General features: G+C 46.7%; 2 pseudogenes; one reads left to right on the forward strand and one right to left on the reverse strand.

Annotated features, from left to right (window-relative positions):
- The window catches only part of LOC124000892, a 33,677-nt pseudogene extending 22,042 nt beyond the window's left edge, over positions 1 to 11,635 (forward strand).
- A 4,693-nt stretch (positions 11,636 to 16,328) lies between these two features.
- Positions 16,329 to 23,555, reverse strand: LOC123998724 (annotated as a pseudogene).
- Between the last annotated feature and the right edge of the window lie 323 nt (positions 23,556 to 23,878).

Genomic DNA, 23,878 nt, shown 5'->3' on the forward strand with positions numbered 1-23,878 from the left:
TAAACACACTGGTCACACATAGTACACTAAACACACTGGTCACACATAGTACAGTAAACACACTGGTCACACACAGTACACTAAACACACAGTACACTAAACACACTGGTCACACATAGTACACTAAACACACTGGTCACACACAGTACACTAAACACACAGTACACTAAACACACTGGTCACACATAGTACACTAAACACACTGGTCACACATAGTACACTAAACACACTGGTCACACATAGTACACTAAACACACTGGTCACACATAGTACACTAAACACACTGGTCACACATAGTACACTAACCACACAGTACACTAAACACACTGGTCACACATAGTACACTAAACACACTGGTCACACATAGTACGCTAAACACACTGGTCACAAATAGTACACTAAACACACTGGTCACACATAGTACACTAAACACACTGGTCACACATAGTACACTAATCACACTGGTCACACATAGTACACTAAACACACTGGTCACACATAGTACACTAAACACAATGGTCACACATAGTACACTAAACACACTGGTCACACATAGTACACTAAACACACTGGTCACACATAGTACACTAAACACACAGTACACTAAACACACTGGTCACACATAGTACACTAAACACACTGGTCACACATAGTACACTAAACACACTGGTCACACATAGTACACTTAACACACTGGAAACACATAGTACTCTAAACACACTGGTCACACATAGTACACTAAACCCACTGGTCACACATAGTACACTAAACCCACTGGTCACACATAGTACACTAAACACACTGGTCACACATAGTACACTAAACACACTGGTCGCACATAGTACACTAAACACACAGTACACTAAACACACTGGTCACACATAGTACACTAAACACACTGGCCACACATAGTACACTAAACACACTGGCCACACGTAGTACACTAAACACACTGGTCACACATAGTACACTAAACACACTGGTCACACGTAGTACACTAAACACACTGGTCACACATAGTACACTAAAGACACTGGTCACACATAGTACACTAAACACACTGGTCACACATAGTACACTAAACACACAGTACACTAAACACACTGGTCACACATAGTACACTAAACACACTGGTCACACATAGTACACTAAACACACAGTACACTAAACACACTGGTCACACATAGTACACTAAACACACAGTACACTAAACACACTGGTCAAACATAGTACACTAAACACACAGTACACTAAACACACTGGTCACACATAGTACACTAAACACACAGTACACTAAACACACAGTACACTAAACACACTGGTCACATATAGTACACTAAACACACAGTACACTAAACGCACTGGTCACACATAGTACACTAAACACACAGTACACTAAACACACAGTACACTAAACACACAGTACACTAAACACACTGGTCACACACAGTACACTAAACACACTGGTCACACATAGTATACTACTTACTCTACCAAACAACTCTGGCTAAATGCCATCTTCCTCACAGATCAACACATAGTACACTAAACACACTGGTAATACACAGTATACTAACTGCTCTACCAAACAACTCTGGCTAAATGCCATCTTCCTCACAGATAAACACATAGTACACTAAACACACTGGTAATACACAGTATACTAACTACTCTAGCAAACAACTCTGGCTAAATGCCATCTTCCTCACAGATCAACACATAGTACACTAAACACACTGGTAATACACAGTATACTAACTACTCTAGCAAACAACTCTGGCTAAATGCCATCTTCCTCACAGATCAACACATAGTACACTAAACACACTGGTAATACACAGTATACTAACTACTCTAGCAAACAACTCTGGCTAAATGCCATCTTCCTCACAGATCAACATATAGTACACTAAACACACTGATAATACACAGTATACTAACTACTCTACCAAACAACTCTGGCTAAATACCATCTTCCTCACAGATCAACACACAGTACACTAAACATTTACATTTTTACATTTAAGTCATTTAGCAGACGCTCTTATCCAGAGCGACTTACAAATTGGTGCATTCACCTTATGACATCCAGTGGGACAGTCACTTAACAATAGTGCATCTAAAACTTAGGGGGGGTGGGGTGAGAGGGATTACTTATCCTATCCTAGGTATTCCTTAAAGAGGTGGGGTTTCAGGTGTCTCCGGAAGGTGGTGATTGACTCCGCTGTCCTGGCGTCGTGAGGGAGTTTGTTCCACCATTGGGGGGCCAGGGCAGCGAACAGTTTTGACTGGGCTGAGCGGGAGCTGTACTTCCTCAGTGGTAGGGAGGCGAGCAGGCCAGAGGTGGATGAACGCAGTGCCCTTGTTTGGGTGTAGGGCCTGATCAGAGCCTGGAGGTACTGAGGTGCCGTTCCCCTCACAGCTCCGTAGGCAAGCACCATGGTCTTGTAGCGGATGCGAGCTTCAACTGGAAGCCAGTGGAGAGAACGGAGGAGCGGGGTGACGTGAGAGAACTTGGGAAGGTTGAACACCAGACGGGCTGCGGCGTTCTGGATGAGTTGAAGGGGTTTAATGGCACAGGCAGGGAGCCCAGCCAACAGCGAGTTGCAGTAATCCAGACGGGAGATGACAAGTGCCTGGATTAGGACCTGCGCCACTTCCTGTGTGAGGCAGGGTCGTACTCTGCGGATGTTGTAGAGCATGAACCTACAGGAACGGGCCACCGCCTTGATGTTGGTTGAGAACGACAGGGTGTTGTCCAGGATCACGCCAAGATTCTTGGCGCTCTGGGAGGAGGACACAATGGAGTTGTCAACCGTGATGGCGAGATCATGGAACGGGCAGTCCTTCCCCGGGAGGAAGAGCAGCTCCGTCTTGCCGAGGTTCAGCTTGAGGTGGTGATCCGTCATCCACACTGATATGTCTGCCAGACATGCAGAGATGCGATTCGCCACCTGGTCATCAGAAGGGGGAAAGGAGAAGATTAATTGTGTGTCGTCTGCATAGCAATGATAAGAGAGACCATGTGAGGTTATGACAGAGCCAAGTGACTTGGTGTATAGCGAGAATAGGAGAGGGCCAAGAACAGAGCCCTGGGGACACCAGTGGTGAGAGCGCGTGGTGAGGAGACAGATTCTCGCCACGCCACCTGGTAGGAGCGACCTGTCAGGTAGGACGCAATCCAAGCGTGGGCCGCGCCGGAGATGCCCAACTCGGAGAGGGTGGAGAGGAGGATCTGATGGTTCACAGTATCGAAGGCAGCCGATAGGTCTAGAAGGATGAGAGCAGAGGAGAGAGAGTTAGCTTTAGCAGTGCGGAGCGCCTCCGTGATACAGAGGAGAGCAGTTTCAGTTGAATGACTAGTCTTGAAACCTGACTGATTTGGATCAAGAAGGTCATTCAGAGAGAGATAGCGGGAGAGCTGGCCAAGGACGGCACGTTCAAGAGTTTTGGAGAGAAAAGAAAGAAGGGATACTGGTCTGTAATTGTTGACATCGGAGGGATCGAGTGTAGGTTTTTTCAGAAGGGGTGCAACTCTCGGTCTCTTGAAGACGGAAGGGACGTAGCCAGCGGTCAGGGATGAGTTGATGAGCGAGGTGAGGTAAGGGAGAAGGTCTCCGGAAATGGTCTGGAGAAGAGAGGAGGGGATAGGGTCAAGCGGGCAGGTTGTTGGGCGGCCGGCCGTCACAAGACGCGAGATTTCATCTGGAGAGAGAGGGGAGAAAGAGGTCAGAGCACAGGGTAGGGCAGTGTGAGCAGAACCAGCGGTGTCGTTTGACTTAGCAAACGAGGATCGGATGTCGTCGACCTTCTTTTCAAAATGGTTGACGAAGTCATCTGCAGAGAGGGAGGAGGGGGGGCGGAGGATTCAGGAGGGAGGAGAAGGTGGCAAAGAGCTTCCTAGGGTTAGAGGCAGATGCTTGGAATTTAGCGTGGTAGAAAGTGGCTTTAGCAGCAGAGACAGAGGAGGAAAATGTAGAGAGGAGGGAGTGAAAGGATGCCAGGTCCGCAGGGAGGCGAGTTTTCCTCCATTTCCGCTCGGCTGCCCGGAGCCCTGTTCTGTGAGCTCGCAATGAGTCATCGAGCCACGGAGCGGGAGGGAGGACCGAGCCGGCCTGGAGGATAGGGGACATAGAGAGTCAAGGGATGCAGAGAGGAGGAGAGGAGGGTTGAGGAGGCAGAATCAGGAGATAGGTGGGAGAAGGTTTGAGCGGAGGGAAGAGATGATAGGATGGAAGAGGAGAGAGTAGCGGGGGGAGAGAGAGCGAAGGTTGGGACGGCGCGATACCATCCGAGTAGGGGCAGTGTGGGAGGTGTTGGATGAGAGCGAGAGGGAAAAGGATACAAGGCAGTGGTCGGAGACTTGGAGGGGAGTTGCAATGAGGTTAGTGGAAGAACAGCATCTAGTAAAGATGAGGTCGAGCGTATTGCCTGCCTTGTGAGTAGGGGGGGAAGGTGAGAGGGTGAGGTCAAAAGAGGAGAGGAGTGGAAAGAAGGAGGCAGAGAGGAAAGAGTCAAAGGTAGACGTGGGGAGGTTAAAGTCGCCCAGAACTGTGAGAGGTGAGCCGTCCTCAGGAAAGGAGCTTATCAAGGCATCAAGCTCATTGATGAACACACTGGTAACACACAGTATACTAACTACTCTACCAAACAACTCTGGCTAAATTACATCTTCCTCACAGATCAACACACAGTACATCCCTTACACCTCAGATGCTAAGCTTGTGTTACTATGACCTATGACCTACCCAGCTGTGGTTCCTTATCACCTAGTCTCACTGCCTCTTCAGTATTGATGCCATCGGTGGAGTGTGTCTCAATTGGCTTCCTCTCCCCATATATTTTCCTACACCTGGAAAATTCTGGAAGAAGCCTCCTCAATAGCAATGTTGTGTCTCCAGGTACTCTCCAGTTGGTATCGCCTCTCTGATCTCAGGGAAGATAGCAGCCATCGGGGACCTGGAGGTGGTGGCAAGACAGCTAGGCATGTACATGGTGACAGTCATAGTGGGCCTAATGATCCACGGGGGCATTATCCTGCCACTCATCTTCTTCTCCGTCACAAGGAAGAGCCCCTTCACCTTCTACTCCGGGATCTTCCAGGCCTGGATCACTGCTCTGGGCACCGCCAGCAGGTAGGGGAGGAACACTCTAGGGGGGGTTGTGTGTGTGTGTGGGGGTGGGGGTGTATATACTATGTTTAGATCATTTGTGCTGGTGTGTATTTTCCTTAATAGCACTGCATGGTACTGTATGGCATCAGGTACCATAGTAAATGTGATGGATGGGTGTTATGTAGACAGACAGACAGACAGACAGACAGACAGACAGACAGACAGACAGACAGACAGACAGACAGACAGACAGACAGACAGACAGACAGACAGACAGACAGACAGACAGACAGACAGACAGACAGACAGACAGACAGACAGACAGACAGACAGACAGACAGACAGACAGACAGACAGACAGACAGACAGACAGACAGACAGTCCCTGCGTTGTAAATGTCTGGGGCTCTGGATAAGGGGCCAAACTGGCCATGTTTCCGCTGCTTCTGAATCTGTTGTGCTGCTCAAACCAACTGTCATTTTGAAGCATTAGGGAGGCTTTACAGAATAAGAGTAATCCTATCAACTTTCTTTAATTATATTATGACCTGGGCTTAGTTTAGGCTCAAATCAAATTCCTGCAATTCACATGTTGGATTGTAAAATACACTTGCTGTTATGATAATACTGTTAGATTTCACCCTTCTCTCACCCTCTCTGTCCCCCTCCCCTCTTTTTTAACTCTCACTTTGTACTCTCACCCTTCCTCTCCCTCACTCTCCCTCACAATTTCTGTCATTATTTTCTTCCTCAATACTTCTCTCTCTCTATAACATCTTTATACCCTCTCTCTCCCATTTGTATTTTCTTCCCGTTATCTCTCTCGACCTGTCTACATCCCTTTCTTACCCTCTCTCTCCTTCTCTCAGTGCAGGAACGTTAGCTGTCTACATCCCTTTCTTACCCTCTCTCTCCTTCTCTCAGTGCAGGAACGTTACCTGTCTACATCCCTTTCTTACCCTCTCTCTCCTTCTCTCAGTACAGGAACGTTACCTGTCTACATCCCTTTCTTACCCTCTCTCTCCTTCTCTCAGTGCAGGAACGTTACCTGTCTACAACCCTTTCTTACCCTCTCTCTCCTTCTCTCAGTGTGGGAACGTTACCTGTCTACATCCCTTTCTTACCTTCTCTCTCCTTCTCTCAGTGCAGGAACGTTACCTGTCTACATCCCTTTCTTACTCTCTCTCTCCTTCTCTCAGTACAGGAACGTTACCTGTCTACATCCCTTTCTTACCCTCTCTCTCCTTCTCTCAGTGAGGGAACGTTACCTGTCTACATCCCTTTCTTACCCTCTCTCTCCTTCTCTCAGTACAGGAACGTTACCTGTCTACATCCCTTTCTTACCCTCTCTCTCCTTCTCTCAGTGCAGGAACGTTACCTGTCTACATCCCTTTCTTACCCTCTCTCTCCTTCTCTCAGTGCAGGAACGTTACCTGTCTACATCCCTTTCTTACCCTCTCTCTCCTTCTCTCAGTGCAGGAACGTTACCTGTCTACATCCCTTTCTTACCCTCTCTCTCCTTCTCTCAGTACAGGAACGTTACCTGTCTACATCCCTTTCTTACCCTCTCTCTCCTTCTCTCAGTACAGGAACGTTACCTGTCTACATCCCGTTCTTACCCTCTCTCTCCTTCTCTCAGTGCAGGAACGTTACCTGTCTACATCCCTTTCTTACCCTCTCTCTCCTTCTCTCAGTGCAGGAACGTTACCTGTCTACATCCCTTTCTTACCCTCTCTCTCCTTCTCTCAGTGAAGGTCTACATCCCTTTCTTACCCTCTCTCTCCTTCTCTCAGTACAGGAACGTTACCTGTCTACATCCCTTTCTTACCCTCTCTCTCCTTCTCTCAGTGCAGGAACGTTACCTGTCTACATCCCTTTCTTACCCTCTCTCTCCTTCTCTCAGTACAGGAACGTTACCTGTCTACATCCCTTTCTTACCCTCTCTCTCCTTCTCTCAGTACAGGAACGTTACCTGTCTACATCCCTTTCTTACCCTCTCTCTCCTTCTCTCAGTACAGGAACGTTACCTGTCTACATCCCTTTCTTACCCTCTCTCTCCTTCTCTCAGTGAACAGGAACGTTACCTGTCTACATCCCTTTCTTACCCTCTCTCTCCTTCTCTCAGTGCAGGGAACGTTACCTGTCTACATCCCTTTCTTACCCCTCTCTCCTTCTCTCAGTGCAGGAACGTTACCTGTCTACATCCCTTTCTTACCCTCTCTCTCCTTCTCTCAGTACAGGAACGTTACCTGTCTACATCCCTTTCTTACCCTCTCTCTCCTTCTCTCAGTACAGGGAACGTTACCTGTCTACATCCCTTTCTTACCCTCTCTCTCCTTCTCTCAGTGCAGGAACGTTACCTGTCTACATCCCTTTCTTACCCTCTCTCTCCTTCTCTCAGTGAGGGAACGTTACCTGTCTACATCCCTTTCTTACCCTCTCTCTCCTTCTCTCAGTGTGGGAACGTTACCTGTCTACATCCCTTTCTTACCCTCTCTCTCCTTCTCTCAGTGAGGGAACGTTACCTGTCTACATCCCTTTCTTACCCTCTCTCTCCTTCTCTCAGTGAGGAACGTTACCTGTCTACATCCCTTTCTTACCCTCTCTCTCCTTCTCTCAGTGAGGGAACGTTACCTGTCTACATCCCTTTCTTACCCTCTCTCTCCTTCTCTCAGTGGGAACGTTACCTGTCTACATCCCTTTCTTACCCTCTCTCTCCTTCTCTCAGTGCAGGGAACGTTACCTGTCTACATCCCTTTCTTCTCAGTACAGGAACGTTACCTGTCTACATCCCTTTCTACCCTCTCTCTCCTTCTCTCAGTGCAGGAACGTTACCTGTCTACATCCCTTTCTTACCCTCTCTCTCCTTCTCTCAGTACAGGAACGTTACCTGTCTACATCCCTTTCTTACCCTCTCTCTCCTTCTCTCAGTACAGGAACGTTACCTGTCTACATCCCTTTCTTACCTCTCTCTCCTTCTCTCAGTGAGGAACGTTACCTGTCTACATCCCTTTCTTACCCTCTCTCTCCTTCTCTCAGTGCAGGAACGTTACCTGTCTACATCCCTTTCTTACCCTCTCTCTCCTTCTCTCAGTGAGGGAACGTTACCTGTCTACATCCCTTTCTTACCCATCCCTTCTCTCAGTGAGGAACGTTACCTGTCTACATCCCTTTCTTACCCTCTCTCTCCTTCTCTCAGTGTGGGAACGTTACCTGTCTACATCCCTTTCTTACCCTCTCTCTCCTTCTCTCAGTGCAGGAACGTTACCTGTCTACATCCCTTTCTTACCTTCTCTCTCCTTCTCTCAGTACAGGAACGTTACCTGTCTACATCCCTTTCTTACCCACTCTCTCCTTCTCTCAGTGCGGGAACGTTACCTGTCACATTTCGCTGTCTGGAGGAGAATCTGAAGATCGATAAGCGCGTGACGCGTTTCGTGCTGCCCATCGGAGCCACCATCAACATGGACGGTACAGCCCTGTACGAGGCGGTGGCAGCCATCTTCATCGCTCAGATGAATGACATCAACCTGGACGCAGGACAGATCGTTACCGTCAGGTAGGCCTCTTCTTTACCACTAACAACCCTGGCCCAGGGGGTTTCTTAGGATACTTTTGTGTTGAGGTGTGTTACCTGGGTGTAATATATGCGTTTAGGTATAGTACTCAAGTGCAGTGATGTTTTTAAGGTTGTCATGCTCTGTATGTATGTAAGAGAAAGCTGTGTCACTTCCTCTATGGGTTTTTGTACCTTGAAATAGTCATCTAACTGTAGGTTTATTGTATGTATCAGTTGTGCTTGCTGATGACTTTTATGAGTCACATGCTAATGCATTCTGTGGTGACAATGTCTTGGAATGAGAAATGTGTGTGTAACGTCAATTCCCTCTTCTCTTTCCTCTCCCTCACTCCTTCCCCTCCTCTCCTCTCAGTATGACAGCCACCCTGGCCAGTGTGGGAGCGGCCAGTATTCCCAGCGCAGGCCTGGTCACCATGCTGTTGATCCTTACAGCTGTGGGCCTGCCCACCCAGGACATCAGCCTGCTCATTGCTGTCGACTGGCTGCTGTGAGTCACATACACACAATCACTGTGATGTTACACTTCAGATACTCTGGTCTTTGTTTTCAACAGCATGATGTCATTAGACTACAATGATTCAATGTTGCTCATTATCTCTATGAAAGAAAAGTAGGGTACGTCAAACTCTGTCAAAATGCAACGCATATTGTCAACTGTAAAGTGTAGAGTGGTACTTAGCTGTAGATGCCATTGCTATTGTTTGCATCTACTCATCCATGAGAGCTCCTGTCTTGTAGTGTACCTGTAACACAGTGATCAGTCATGGCTGACTCCAGCATTGTCTGTCTGTTCGGCCAGTGACAGAATGCGTACCTCAATCAACGTGGTGGGCGACTCATTTGGTGCTGGGATTGTGGACCACCTGTCCAGGGCAGAGCTAGCTGAGATTGACGCCGAGCTCCTCTCCCCTGAGGATGAGGAGTTCATCCCCCCGCCCCCTGTCCTCACCGAGATAGACCTGGTGGACCCCAAGAGACCTCCCGAGTTACCCCCACGCTCCCCCCGCCCACCCAAACTCAACCACCACGGCCACTCCAACCTGTCACAGATCTACTCCATCACCAACTCTCCCCGCTCCGTCCGCTCTCCATCCCCCCCATTCTGTCCGCTCTCCCTCCCCGCGCTCCAACTGTTCCCACTCTCACTCCCCACGGCCCTCTGCCTTCCGTACCCATTCCCCACGCATCCTCCGCAGAACAGAGCCTGGCTACTGCGCCCTGCCAAGCCACGACAACCAGGTAGGCAGGGTTACAGCTACCACTAGTCCTAGGGCTCAATCCTAACTTCTTGTTAATCATGTATTGATATCAATGGAATATTTGTGTGTACGTTTGAGTTGGATGGTCCTTTGATGGCCTGTCTCTGACTTTATTCCTCTTTGTCTTCCCAGATCCCCACACTCCCTCGCTCCCACAGAGAGAGAGACAGAGGGGATAGAGACAGAGGGGATAGAGACAGAGGGGATAGAGACAGAAGGGAAAGAGACAGGGAAAGAGACAGGGAAAGAGACAGGGAAAGAGACAGAGATAGAGATAGAGAGAGAGATAGAGGAAGAGAGAGGGAGAGACTGCGGGGGCGAGACAGCGACCGATATCAGAGCGAGACAGAGGAAGAGGAGGAGAGGGATAGGGTGCTGGATGAAGGGAGTGAAGGAGAAGAGAGTGACGACACTGCTTACGACCGCAGGAACACCATCCTGCCCTGCGACCTGCCCTGATTGGGACGCCTCTATGAACACACTTCTGTTATACCACAGTTTCACGACACTTCCCCCAATTTACTGCACTCTACCACCTAGTACCACTGTGGTGTTTTTGATAGGGGTCTGGGTTGGTGGATGCAGTGCTCTACAAATGGTTACTATTTAGTAGTTGTCTGATTTGAGTGTTCTTGTGTGATTTGAGTCCTGTTTGACATGATCAGGAATCAAAAAGCTTGCTTTGAGCGATGACGATATTTATGTTGCTATGGCAACACCCTTTAATAATCTTTCAAAAAAGAGCCCATGCCCTAACTTTTACGCTTCAGTGTGCTGCAGAAGGGAGCTTTAACTTAGTGTTGTGTCTTCTGTCAGCCCAGCTCTATTCTCTGATAATCATTGTCTTGTTCTAATCATTTCAGCTAGCCAGTTCCTCAACCTTATCCTCTACCCTCTAGCATGGCTGAGAGAGACGCAGTACTGAGATCTTGGTGTTCAGTGTCAGTCAACGTACAATCAGAAATGTTCTCTTCTCAACTTCCAAAAGGTCATCTGTAGAACGTCGTCCATCTCCAGCTGTACTGTATCGAATGATTCAACAAATAAATATTAATTCTACTTATATGTAAGTTCAAATGTGAGATAAACTTGCGTGTAGCAACTATATGTTATTAAAGGTAACAAACACACTGTAGTCAAACTATTTTTACACTATTCTACCTCCTCTCTCTCTCTCTTATCTTCCTCTCCTTGTCCTCTACAAACTCAACACTTCACTTGACTTTACCTCAACTTGTACCTCAACTTGTCCTGAAATGACAATCATAATATGGTTATTGTTGTTAATATTTGTATTTCTCAGTACGTATGGTTAGTCATTTTTTGTCATCGTCTGTTGTCTGAAATGATGGTTGTTAGTAATTTTATACATTTTTTCCAGCACAACAGTCTTCAGTCTGTGTTGCACAGCAGTCTGTTTTCATTGTGATTCACGTATTCATTTACTTGTTGTTTCATTACTCTTGTACTTATAACTCTTGTACTCTTGTAATTATTTATTGGTTAATTAAGAGATATTCTCATTGGTTCTGTCATATTGATTTGTTTTCCTCTGTCCCTCTGAAATGCCTTTCATTGAAGGTCATTACTGCCTACCCAAATCCTTCAGTCTTAATGCAGGTTTGCAGATCCAGGTTTTGTGTATATTGTATGTAATAAAAACTTAGAGATTTATTTAAATTACACTGACAAAGATTTGGTTATTTCTGTACCTTGTGTAAAAACTGTGTACAGATTAGTACTACAACAAAGGGGACACACATCAATATTTTGTGACTAAAGACAGTGATGAAATCCAGTGGACAAGGATATTACTGGACGTTCAAGTTGCAACTGGCACACCAAACCTCGAACACACACACACACACACACACACACACACACACACACACACACACACACACACACACACACACACACACACACACACACACACACACACACACACACACACACACACACACACACTCACTCACTCACGCACGCACGCACGCACGCACGCACACACACACACACACACACACACACACACACACACACACACACACACACACACACACGCACACAGCTTCACATTTACACATTGATGAGGCAAAGACACACAGAGATATCAACACATTTAATCCTCTCAAAGACGAGTTGGGGAGGGAGGGAGAGAGTGAGCGATGGAGGGAGGGAGAGAGCGAGGGATGGAGGGAGGGAGGGAGAGAGCGAGGGATGGAGGGAGGGAGAGAGCGAGGGATGGAGGGAGGGAGAGAGCGAGGGATGGAGGGAGGGAGGGAGAGAGCGAGGGATGGAGGGAGGGAGAGAGCGAGGGATGGAGGGAGGGAGGGAGAGAGCGAGGGATGGAGGGAGGGAGGGAGAGAGCGAGGGATGGAGGGAGGGAGGGAGGGAGAGAGCGAGGGATGGAGGGAGGGAGAGAGCGAGGGATGGAGGGAGGGAGAGAGAGCGAGGGATGGAGGGAGGGAGAGAGCGAGGGATGGAGGGAGGGAGAGAGCGAGGGATGGAGGGAGGGAGAGAGCGAGGGATGGAGGGAGGGAGAGAGCGAGGGATGGAGGGAGGGAGAGAGCGAGGGATGGAGAGGAGAGGAATTGAAGAACGGCAGATGGCCAGAAAGACGTCAATCCAACTCATTCTTCCAGACAGCGCAGGGCACTGTGGGTAATTGCAAACAGGACTGACGTTAGTGCTGGGACCCTGCACGTCACGGAGAGAGGAGGAGTGGATGAGAGAAACAGGTAGATAATAAGGGAAAGCTTCAGGCCACAACAGGCCACCACCACCTAGTGAACCCAGTGAACAGGGACAGACATGCCTCGACTCTCTGGGTGAAGGTATTCAACAAAACAGACAGACTATGATTCATTACTCTATTTATATGTAGTGAACTGAGTCTTTTCGGCTCACATACAGGAATTTCTTACACAACAAGATTGCCACTTGTATTTTTTTGTCAATTCAATGAATAGCAACCAAAAACAAGCATAAATCACTCAAAACCACAAAATGAGTTGTCCATATATTACACTAGAAACATCTAACCCACAACACGACATCGGAATGCCAGCCAACCCGGAGGGGGGTCAGGGTATGTAATCACTGGGACAGTCATCAAGCAGTGAGGGTATGAAGAGACTCATCTGCTCAAACCGTCAGTGTTGCTGATAACCCATCAACTCATTTCAACTTCAGTCTGGCTTTTCTCCAGTTTTATTTAGAAGCATTTCTCTCTTTTAGCAACAGTCACTGAGTTTCCTCAGTCCTCCCTGGCAGAGTAGGGTATGGAACTGGTGGATGTTATTTCTATGTAGAGGATGGTTATTGATGCCATGACATTAGTGTCACACTTGTCGCATGTTTATTTAATCCCACCTGCACAATTCACCATTTCTGCCAACTAGGCTTTTTCAGGGCGGAGGGTGAAGAATGTTGCAGAAAGAAATGCATTACAGACATGAATCACTGTTACTTATGGGAATTTATTGTATGGTTGTCGCATAAAATTGATGTTGTTTGTATAATTCGTTTTTGTTTACATAGTTTTTTCAATCTGCAAAATACACAGTACATGTTTCTTCTGGCTTCATGGCTCAGAATAAGCAACCACAGAGTCCTCAGTATGATGTCCCTGAGCTGGGATGACTAGGAGGATTTGCACTGAATGCTTTGACCTCTAGAGACTAAAGAGATAGTTGCAAGGAGGGAAATCAACTCATTCCTTTGGGGTGCGTGTGAAGTGGGAACTCAAATGATCCAATCTGCTCTCTCACCAAATTAAACAGATGGTGTCTAAACCTACCAATAATATCATACATTTAACATATTATGTCAACATTTTGAAAGACTAGACATTTTGGTTGTTGTTGTTTAGATAATTGTTTTGTGGTGAAGTGGACATCTGCTGACTCATCTCCCCTCTGTTAACAAAACAGGGACTCATTTAGATAACTGATCAAATACCATCTTTATTAAATACAACAAATATAAACAGGGTTTACAGTCATAGAGCACATACTGGTAACCACACACACGTGCATACACACACACACACACACACAAACACACACACAAACACACAGAACATACTGGTAACCACACACACGTGGATACACACACACACATGCACACACACACGCACACGCACACGCACACACACACGTAAGCACACACTCAATCACATACTGGTACACACACACACACACACAGTCATAGAACACATACTGGTACACACACACACACACACACACACACACACACACACACACACACACACACACACACACACACACACACACACACACACACACGCACAACACACACACACACGCACACGCACACGCACACACACACGTAAGCACACACTCAATCACATACTGGTACACACACACACGCAGTCATAGAACACATACTGGTAACCATACACACACACGCACACACACACACACACACGCACACGCACACGCACACACACACGTAAGCACACACTCAATCACATACTGGTACACACACACACGCAGTCATAGAACACATACTGGTAACCATACACACACATATACACATACACACACAACCCACTCTCTTATACAATCTGTGCAGCTCACAATCTCTGATCATAAGAACATATTTATAAAGCACAGTATAAACACTGAACACTGTGCAAAGCATTTTGTTAAGACACATTCTAAGTTCACAAGGTAATTGAGGCACCATGGTAACATGGACAGGGGCAGGGATGTGTCTTTGGATGACCAGTAAAGTACTTCTACCCAGTGGGGTGAGTGTGGATTTAGGCCAGTGGTATCTACTAGTGTTAGCCCTGCACAGCCATTGGGAGGAAGGGTCAGCTGGAAGCCTGACAGGTCCAGGATCAGATTTCCCTCCCGCCCAGCCTAGCTGTCTCCATTACACACTGAAAACTCTCCACTGTCCCAGGGCCAACACTTAGGGCTGCTCTCTGTTTGCACCACAGCCCCCAGGCTGATCTCTTTGTGTTCCACGTCACCACAATATCACTGCAGAGCATTTCTGCCATAGCTTTCAGAGACGGTGCCCAGTCCCATCAGGACATTCAGACTGTTTTTACACATTGTCCTCTTTAAAAGAACTGATCTTTGAATGAGGACTCAACTCTTTTGTCGGTTCACTTCACCTATCCTGTGGTCCGAGTCCCCTTTGCATTGCCATGTTTAGAAAGGAACCAAGATCTTTTTCCAAAATTCACTCAATGCACTCCAGGGTTTTACAAAGTGCAGTGCAGGACAAGACATTCCATCAAAACGTGTTATCAGACAGCTATATACACCTGCTTACATTTTGAAAGCTAATAGACTGCATTTAGTGAAAAAAGGGGATAAATAATCATTTTAATCAGAAGACACTATTAACATGTAAATATTATTGGTTACAGGATAAATAGCAGAAGAATAACTGCAGATTAAATAATACTGTAATTGAATATTGTACACCCAATGTAGGCTACTGCCCTTTTAAGAGCTAGAATTGATTTTGGACCCTATGTTGTGATTCTCACCAAATATGTTGTTGTCTTCTCACACTATTCAAACCCCACAATCAAATAAACAGTTTATGAACCTCTCTTAGCCTATAGATCACATATGGCAAACAAATAATCTGAACTAAAAACTAAACATTTCTGTGACAATCGCTAATCAATATAAAAAAGCACATATTTTTCCATGAACCTGCACATCCACTTCTCTCTTTTGTGGCACCAATGTGAGTGGTTACGACAAGGGAAACAATGCTGCAGGAGCCTAGTGTGTCGTGCGGAAATAATGACAAGTGAACCCGGGGAGCTTTGTGTTCACATTGCCCTAAAAAAGGCATCAAACCTCGGAATTCAAGAGAACCGAACTCAGACCAGCTCTCGAGATGATCTCAGTTCGGTTTGCTTAGGGGGGCTCTTCTGAGGGGGTCTGAGTTCTTTGAGAGTGTTCACGCTGCACAAAAACAATTCCAAACTGCACTGGGTTCACAAAAATGGTAAAAACGCCCTTAGTCAACCCTCTACACACATTCAAAACGGCCCTGTGCATTTAGTTAGCTAGCACACAATAACAAATCAAATGGCACTGCAATTCACTCATGTCTTAAAAACACCAACATTTACAATTGCTAGAGTTGTATGTACTGTATAAACTGTTATTACAATCTGGTAAAGATATCATAAATAAATATACATTCTGTTTCAGCTGTTTTTATTGTCAATATGATGGCATCATACTCAATTCTCAGTGACATTAGCTAAACGCAAGCTGTCACAATATCTGTCATGGTCTCATCAGTTCTGTTTGTAGTAAACGGTGTAAGCCATTGACGGTGCAAGCGTGCAAGTAAGTCCTTGAGTAAAATTGTATTTTTGTATCTCGTCTCCTTTACTTTGCCATCCTCCTTTATCTTTCTCTCTATTTAACTTAGAGGCAGAGTACCAGGGTTGTATTCAGCAGATCCTCTGTCTATCCATCTATCCTGTCTCACACCTGAGTGACCAGGGGTTCCCTGAGGTACACGTTTCCTTTGTTCTCCCACCCGTCCTGTCCCGCACACAGTCCTGACAGCAGTGTCCCATTGAGGGGGTTACAGATTCCCTTGCAGTCACCCACATACAGGGGGAGTGTAATCTCCCTCCCCCTTGTCTCCCTCCTCATCCTCACCCTCCCAGAGAGAGGTGCTGATGTGGGTGTACTCACTGATTTTCTCGAGACACTCCGTCTCTCGGTGATAGAAGTAGCTGAAGTTGGACACAATGACGGGGACTGGCAGGGAGATGGTGAGCACACCAGCGATGGCACACATGGAGCCCACCAGCTTGCCCCCCAGAGTCGTAGGGTACATGTCCCCGTAGCCCACTGTCGTCATGGAGACCACGGCCCACCAGAAGGCCTCGGGGATGCTGGTGAACACTGTGTCGGGGCTGTCCGCCTCGGCGAAGTAGACAGCGCTGGAGAAGAGGATGACTCCGATGAAGAGGAAGAAGATGAGCAGGGCCAGCTCTCTCAGGCTGGCCTTCAGAGTCTGGCCCAGGATCTGCAGGCCCTTGGAGTGACGCGACAGCTTGAAGATCCTGAACACCCTGACCAGCCTAATGACCCTGATGATGGCCAAAGACATGCCCGGGTCCTTGTTGGAGGTTTTGTCCCTGGCCAGCTCTGTGCCCAGAGTGACGAAGAAGGGAATGATGGCGAGGAAGTCGATAGTGTTCATCACGTCCTTGAAGAAGTGGAGCTTACTGGGGGAGCTGGCTAAGCGCATGATGAGCTCAAAGGAGAACCAGAAGATACATATGGTCTCCACCTGGAAGAAGGGGTCATGGAAAGCACTGCCAGTGGGAGGCACCAGGATGGTGATGTTGGGGAGGGTAGGATGGGGCTGGTAGGTGAATTTCTGGAGGGAGAGAAGGAGAGAGGGAAAGTGAGTGGTGTTAGAAATGAAGCAGGAGAGATTGAGGGGAGATAAAACAGTGAAGGGGGGGATGACCGTGGTTTAGACAAGAGATAACAAACAGGGTTGTAACGTCTCCTTCCAACTCACACCCTCCAACACGTAGATCCCCTGAACGCAGCTCACTCTCCAGATCCCAATCACCTGGATTCTAATCACCTGTTCACACACCTGTATGTCATTATCACACACTATTTAGTTCAGTTCTTTGCACCCCGTCACTGTGAGGTTTTGTTTGTTTTGTGACACACGTCTTTCAGAGCGCTGGTGTTCCTGTGATGTACCCCTCCCGTGTATTATAGTTTTTGCCTGCCTCACTAACAACACCTTTTGCCTATTCCCTGCCTGTACTTTAGCCTATCGGATTTCCTGTTATCAACCTACTGCCTGATCTCCTGGACGGCGTTACTAGCCTTTTCCCTGCCTGTACTGTTGCCCTGTTGGACCCCCTGTGTATGACCTTCTGCCTGCCCCTGGACCCAGCTACCTGCCTCCTCCTGTGGTCCTTTGCAATAAACACCTGCTTGCGCCCTGCACTTGAAACCAGCTCTCTGTCTCCCCTCGTGTTTATTACAAAGGTAATGAAGGACATAAATGAATTGATAAGAAATAGTAATGAGGGAAGGTTAGACAGAGGTCGGGGAGAACCATGATGACTACAGTAAACATGAGAAGGAGGAGAGAGGGAGAAGAAGTGATTATTTTAAAGGTGGCAAAGACTTTCCACAGCACATGTAGAAAATGCATCTGTCATCACGGTCTGATTAAGACCGATTAACATCACTTCACTTGTGTAATCACACTCTCTCTCTCTTTCTTTCCGCAGACCTTGATGCAAATGTGTTTTGTCTCTATATTTAAACAGAAGAAATACATTATCGAGCATGACTGCATGTGACAACGGCTAATGTTACAGCACAGCGTCTGGACTGACTGACGAATCTGACACTTCATTTCATCCTGACAATGTTTTCTAAGAAGCAGTCTTGGGGTTCCAAGTGAGACAGTCAAATTTAGATTTTATGGTATGTCCAGCCATAAGACAGATTGGAGGCAAATGGCTCAGAATTGTTATTGCCTATGATAAAATTGTAGTGAAGCAAAAGTCTATGATACTGATGTGTGTTAGTGCCTGTCCGTGTACCTGCATGAGTTTGCCTGTGTGAGGTGCATATACAGCAGTTGTTTGTTTGGGCATATACTGCATATGTTAGTCTCTATGTAGAGGCCTGGAATGGTTTTAACTGAAATGACAGTGACATTTGCCCTCACATTTGTCACCCACTTTAGTTCCATTTCTCCTCACCTTTATGAGGTTGAAAAGCCATGATCACACTTCCCCGACAGACATTCTCACTCTTTGTCACCCAATAAGAAAGGAATAACAACTAGCTGCTCATTCCAAATGGTCACAGAACCATACAGCACCTCTTTCAATACTGTATGTCTAGAGAACCATACAGCACGTCTTTCAATACTGTATGTCTAGAGAACCATACAGCACGTCTTTCAATACTGTATGTCTAGAGAACCATACAGCATGTCTTTCAATACTGTATGTCTAGAGAACCATACATCACGTCTTTCAATACTGTATGTCTAGAGCTTCCGTTGCAACAGGAGGTGGTCGTCTTGTAAAAGACAAGGATTTATTTTCAGTTGCTGCCACCTATGCTGCCATTTTGAGTCTGTACAGAGCGCTGTGTGTCTTCTGTCAGATGTTCTGATCATGTGAGTGAGTGTGAGAGGTCGGGTGTGTGCATATGCGCTTCGGTAAGACCCACCATATACCTTGTGTTCTGTGCTTTTGCATGATCCCTCAAAATCCAAAGGCAGCTAAGCCAACCTTGTCGGTAAGCCACTTGGCAGGTGAAGTACATTTCATTTTGCGCGAGTCATCAAATAGGTGTTCTGTACTACTCTTTCCATGCCTCTTTCAGTGGGTATGAGTCAGTGTGTTTATTAATGGGAACCAACGTTTACATGTTGATGTGCTCTTAGGGTTGTCCTTACGCTATATATAGCTCCTTTAGATCTCTAAGGAGTAACGTGAGACACGCTCCTCTCCACTCTCCTCTTTTGCACTCCACTTTCACTTACCCTCTCTCCCTCTCTCCCTCTTTCTCTCCCTCTTTCTCTCTCTCTCTTGGTTTATATGTTTCTATGCATATGCATTCCCATATGCATCTATTCCCATACGGAGTCGTCTTTGCAGTGATCCTGGAGCACCAGTCAATGTGAGACACAGATGGACAGTGATCTGGAGATACCATCAATAAAGCATAATGTTCTTTGTGCAGTCCATATTTACCCCTCCCTTCCTGCCCCTCATCTCTCTCTGTCCCACCCCTTTTTCTCTCCCGCTCTTACCTGCAACCTCCCTCTTTCTCTAGTTCCATAACTGTGATTCTCTCTCTCCTCCAACCTATTTATCTTGTTTTCCTACCACACTAGTTCCCCCTCTCCTCACCCCCACTCTTCCCATTCCTTTCCCTCAATTTTAATGACATGACTAAAATCATCTCAGAAATATCTGTGTGTGTGTGTGTGTGTGTGTGTGTGTGTGTGTGTGTGTGTGTGTGTGTGTGTGTGTGTGTGTGTGTGTGTGTGTGTGTGTGTGTGTGTGTGTGTGTGTGTGTGTGTGTGTGTGTGTGTGTGTGTGTGTGTGTGTGTGTGTGTGTGTGTCGCATGTTGTGTTTAACCCTGTAAGGGGCCTGTGTCGTCACATATGTAGTATTTATGTTCCACAGGGTGACATCTGTCATTGACTTTCACCAACTGTCAACCACTAACTGTCATCCTTCACTAACTGTCATCCTTTACTAATTGTCATCCTTCACTGACTATTGACGATCACCCCATCATCAGTCTCCCAATGTGCTAACCTCTGTTCTCTTAGCACCCTGTCGAGATGCATTCCTTACTCTTTCATCCTCTCTTCATCCCTCTCTTCATCCCTCTCTTCATTCCTCTCTTCATTCCTCTCCTTCCTCTATCTGTGCTTTATGTACATCTCCCGCAGCCTCTCCTTTCTCCTGGTCCATTTGTTTGTTTCCTTTTGTACTATTCTCTGTTTTTCTCTCATTCTCTCTTTCCTGTGTGTCATTTCTGTTTGGCCCTCAGGCCCCTGGCCCCACGATAGCCCCCTCTCACCTCTCGCAGCTCCTTCTCGTTCCTGAAGTCAGGCAGCGTCTCCAAGCAGAAGATGGCGATGGACACCACAATGACCATGACGCTGATGATGGCGATGATGCGTGCGCCCGAGGAGGATTCTGGGTGCTCAAAAAGCATCCAAACCTTCCTCTGCATCTCGTTCTCAGGCAGCGCAGGCACCTCCTCCTTGGGGAAGCCCTCATCCTCCTTGAAGCGTTCCATGATCTCCTCACCAAGCTCATAGAAGCGCAGCTCATCCAAGAACACATCCAGGGGCACGTTGGCAGGCCGCCGCAGCCGCCCGCCAGACTGGTAGAAGTAGAGGATGGCGTCAAAGCAGTTCCGGTTCCGGTCCAGGAACAGCTCATTGCGCAGAGGGTCAAAGTAGCGAATTCTGCGGTTAGGGTCCCCCAGGAGGGAGTCGGGGAACTGGGCCAGAGTGCGGAGCTGTGTCTCGTAGCGCATCCCCGACACGTTGATGGCTAGCCGCTCCGTCAGGGCCCAGCCCCCCCTCCACAGGGAGCCTGAGCGACGACAGCTTTCCCTTTTCCCCTCAACCCTCTCCTTTTCACTGCCGTTGTTCTCTGTCTCCTTCTCTCCCTTCTCCGCCTTGTTGCGCTGGTCCTTGGTCTCCTTGTCGCTCTCGCTCACCTCCTCTGGGAGATGTTTCTTGTCTCCTTCTCCTCCTCCTTCACCTCCACCCTTGTCATGGTTCTCCATTCCTTGGTCTGTCATTCAGCTTCTATTTAGTTCTTTGTGAGGACAGTTTGTCCCCTTACTCTAGAGAGAAATGCACAACGCTGCTGAAGTTATCAAGAAACATATCAGGTACTGCAGAAGAAGAGACATATCAGGTAAAGGCAGAAAAAGAAGTGGGAGGAGAAACAACTCACATTATTGGCAATTTTAATACTCATAATTATTTAATGGAAATGAAAGCGTTAAGTAATTTACGCCAATTCACCCGCAAAAACACTACCGGTCAAGAATTTTAGAACACCTACTCATTCAGGGGTTTTTCTTTATTTTTACTATTTTCTACATTGTAGAATAACAGCTTTGCACACTCTTGGCATTCTCTCAACCAGCTTCACATGGAACACCTTTCCAACAGTCTTGAAGGAGTTCCCACATGTGCTGAGCACTTGTTAGCTGCTTTTCCTTCACTCCGCGGTCTGACTCATCCAAAACCATCTCAATTTGATTGAGGTCGGGGGATTGTGGAGTCATCTGATGCAGCCCTCCATCACTCTCCTTCTTGATCAAATAGCCCTTACACAGCCTGGAGGTGTGCTGGGTCATTGTAACTGACTTGCCTGGTTAAATGAAGGTTACATTTCAAAAATAAAATAAAAATGTCCTGTTCAAAAACCAAATGATAGTCCCACTAAACCCAAACCAGATGGGATGGCGTATCGCTACAGAATGCTGTGGTAGCCATGCTCGTTAAGGGTGCCTTAAATTCTAAATAAATCACAGACAGTGTCACCAGCAAAGCACCCCCACACCATAACACCTCCTCCTCCATGCTTCACGGTGGAAAAAATACACATGCGGAGATCATCCGTTCACACACACAACGTCTCACAAAGACACGGCGGTTGGAACCAAAAATCGCCAATTTGGACTCCAGACCAAAGGACAAATTTCCACCGGTCTAATGCCCATTGCTCGTGTTTCTTGGCCCAAACAACCCTCTTCTTCTTGTTGGTGTCCTTTAGTCATGGTTTCTTTGCAGTAATTCAACCATGAAGGCTTGATTCACACAGTCTCCTCTGAACAGTTGATTTTGAGATGTGTCTGTTACTTGAACTCTGTGAAGCATTTATTTGGGCTGCAATTTCTGAGGCTGGTAACTCTAATGAACTTATCCTCTGCAGCAGAGGTAACTCTGGGTCTTCCATTCCTGTGTCGGTCCTCATGAGAGCCAGTTTCATCATAGCGTTTGATGGTTTTTGCGACTGCACTTGAAGAAACTTTCAAAGTTCTTGAAATGATCCACACTGAGTGGCCTTCATGTCTTAAAGTAATGATGGACTGTCATTTCCTTTTGCTTATTTGAGCTGATCTTGCCATAATATGGACTTGGTCTCTTACCAAATAGGGCTATCTTCTGTATACCCTGCCTACCTTGTCACAACACAACTGATTGGCTCAAACACATTAAGAAGGAAAGAAATTCCACAAATGAACTTTTAAGAAGGCACACCTGTTAATTTAAATGCATTCCAGGTGACCACCTTGCGAAACTGGTGAGAGAATGCCAATAGTTTGCAAAGCTGTCATAAAGGCAAAGGGTGGCTATTTGAAGAATCTCAAATACAAAATATATTTTGATTTGTTTAACACTTTTTTGGTTACTACATGATTCCATATGTGTTATTTCATCATTTTGATATCTTCACTATTATTCTACAGTGTAGAAAATAGTTCAAATAAAGAAAAACCCTTGAATGAGTCGATGTTCGGAAAGTCTTGACCGGTAGAATGCAAGACACATTTTACATCTACAGTAAAGAATAACAAATAAAAGCATGAACTAGACAGGTGTTATTTCAATCAGAACCGTTAACCTTTATGTTCGGTCAGAATGACTATTTCTTTAATCAGAACATTAGTCTTTACAGTCAACACAGCCATTATTAGAATAACAGAGTCCTACTCATAAACATCCTAGTTACATGCCATGCCCAAGCATGCTGCTGTGAAGTAACCATATTATTGTTGTGTTATTTACAAGAAGCAGCCTGCACTGTTCCACTCACCCCTCTGTCAGTCAGCTACTGTTGAAAGAGACTAATTACTCAAGAGAATCACGGTGCCTCCACTACTGTACCTCCGCCACAGGGTATCTGTCTGGCTGTCTGTCTGTCTGGCTGTCTGTCTGTCTGCACCATGGCTCCTTCAGGGGTAGTGTTAATCTGTCTGCTGATACCCCACCCTGGGTGAAGTGAAGATAGTTAAGCTTGTTTGTAGGTCACAGCCTCAGTCTCTCCCCTTTGCTCTCTCTCATGCCTACTATTTCTCTGGAGAATGCTGTCAGGTCGAAATTCAATCCACTGCCTTCTCTCTACAACCTCAGCATGGTGTCCTCTTCATACCCCCACCCCCTAATGTCAGCCCCCTGCCTCTCTCTTAAAGTCCTCTTCATACACCCACCCCCTAATGTCAGCCCCCTGCCTCTCTCTTAAAGTCCTCTTCATACCCCCACCCTTAATGTCAGCCCCCTGCTTCTCTCTTAAAGTCCTCTTCATACCCCCACCCCCTAATGTCAGCCCCCTGCCACTCTCTTAAAGTCTTCTTCATACCCCC

Source organism: Oncorhynchus gorbuscha, linkage group LG16 (genome assembly GCF_021184085.1).
Source record: "Oncorhynchus gorbuscha isolate QuinsamMale2020 ecotype Even-year linkage group LG16, OgorEven_v1.0, whole genome shotgun sequence".
NCBI classification, from domain to species: domain Eukaryota; kingdom Metazoa; phylum Chordata; class Actinopteri; order Salmoniformes; family Salmonidae; genus Oncorhynchus; species Oncorhynchus gorbuscha.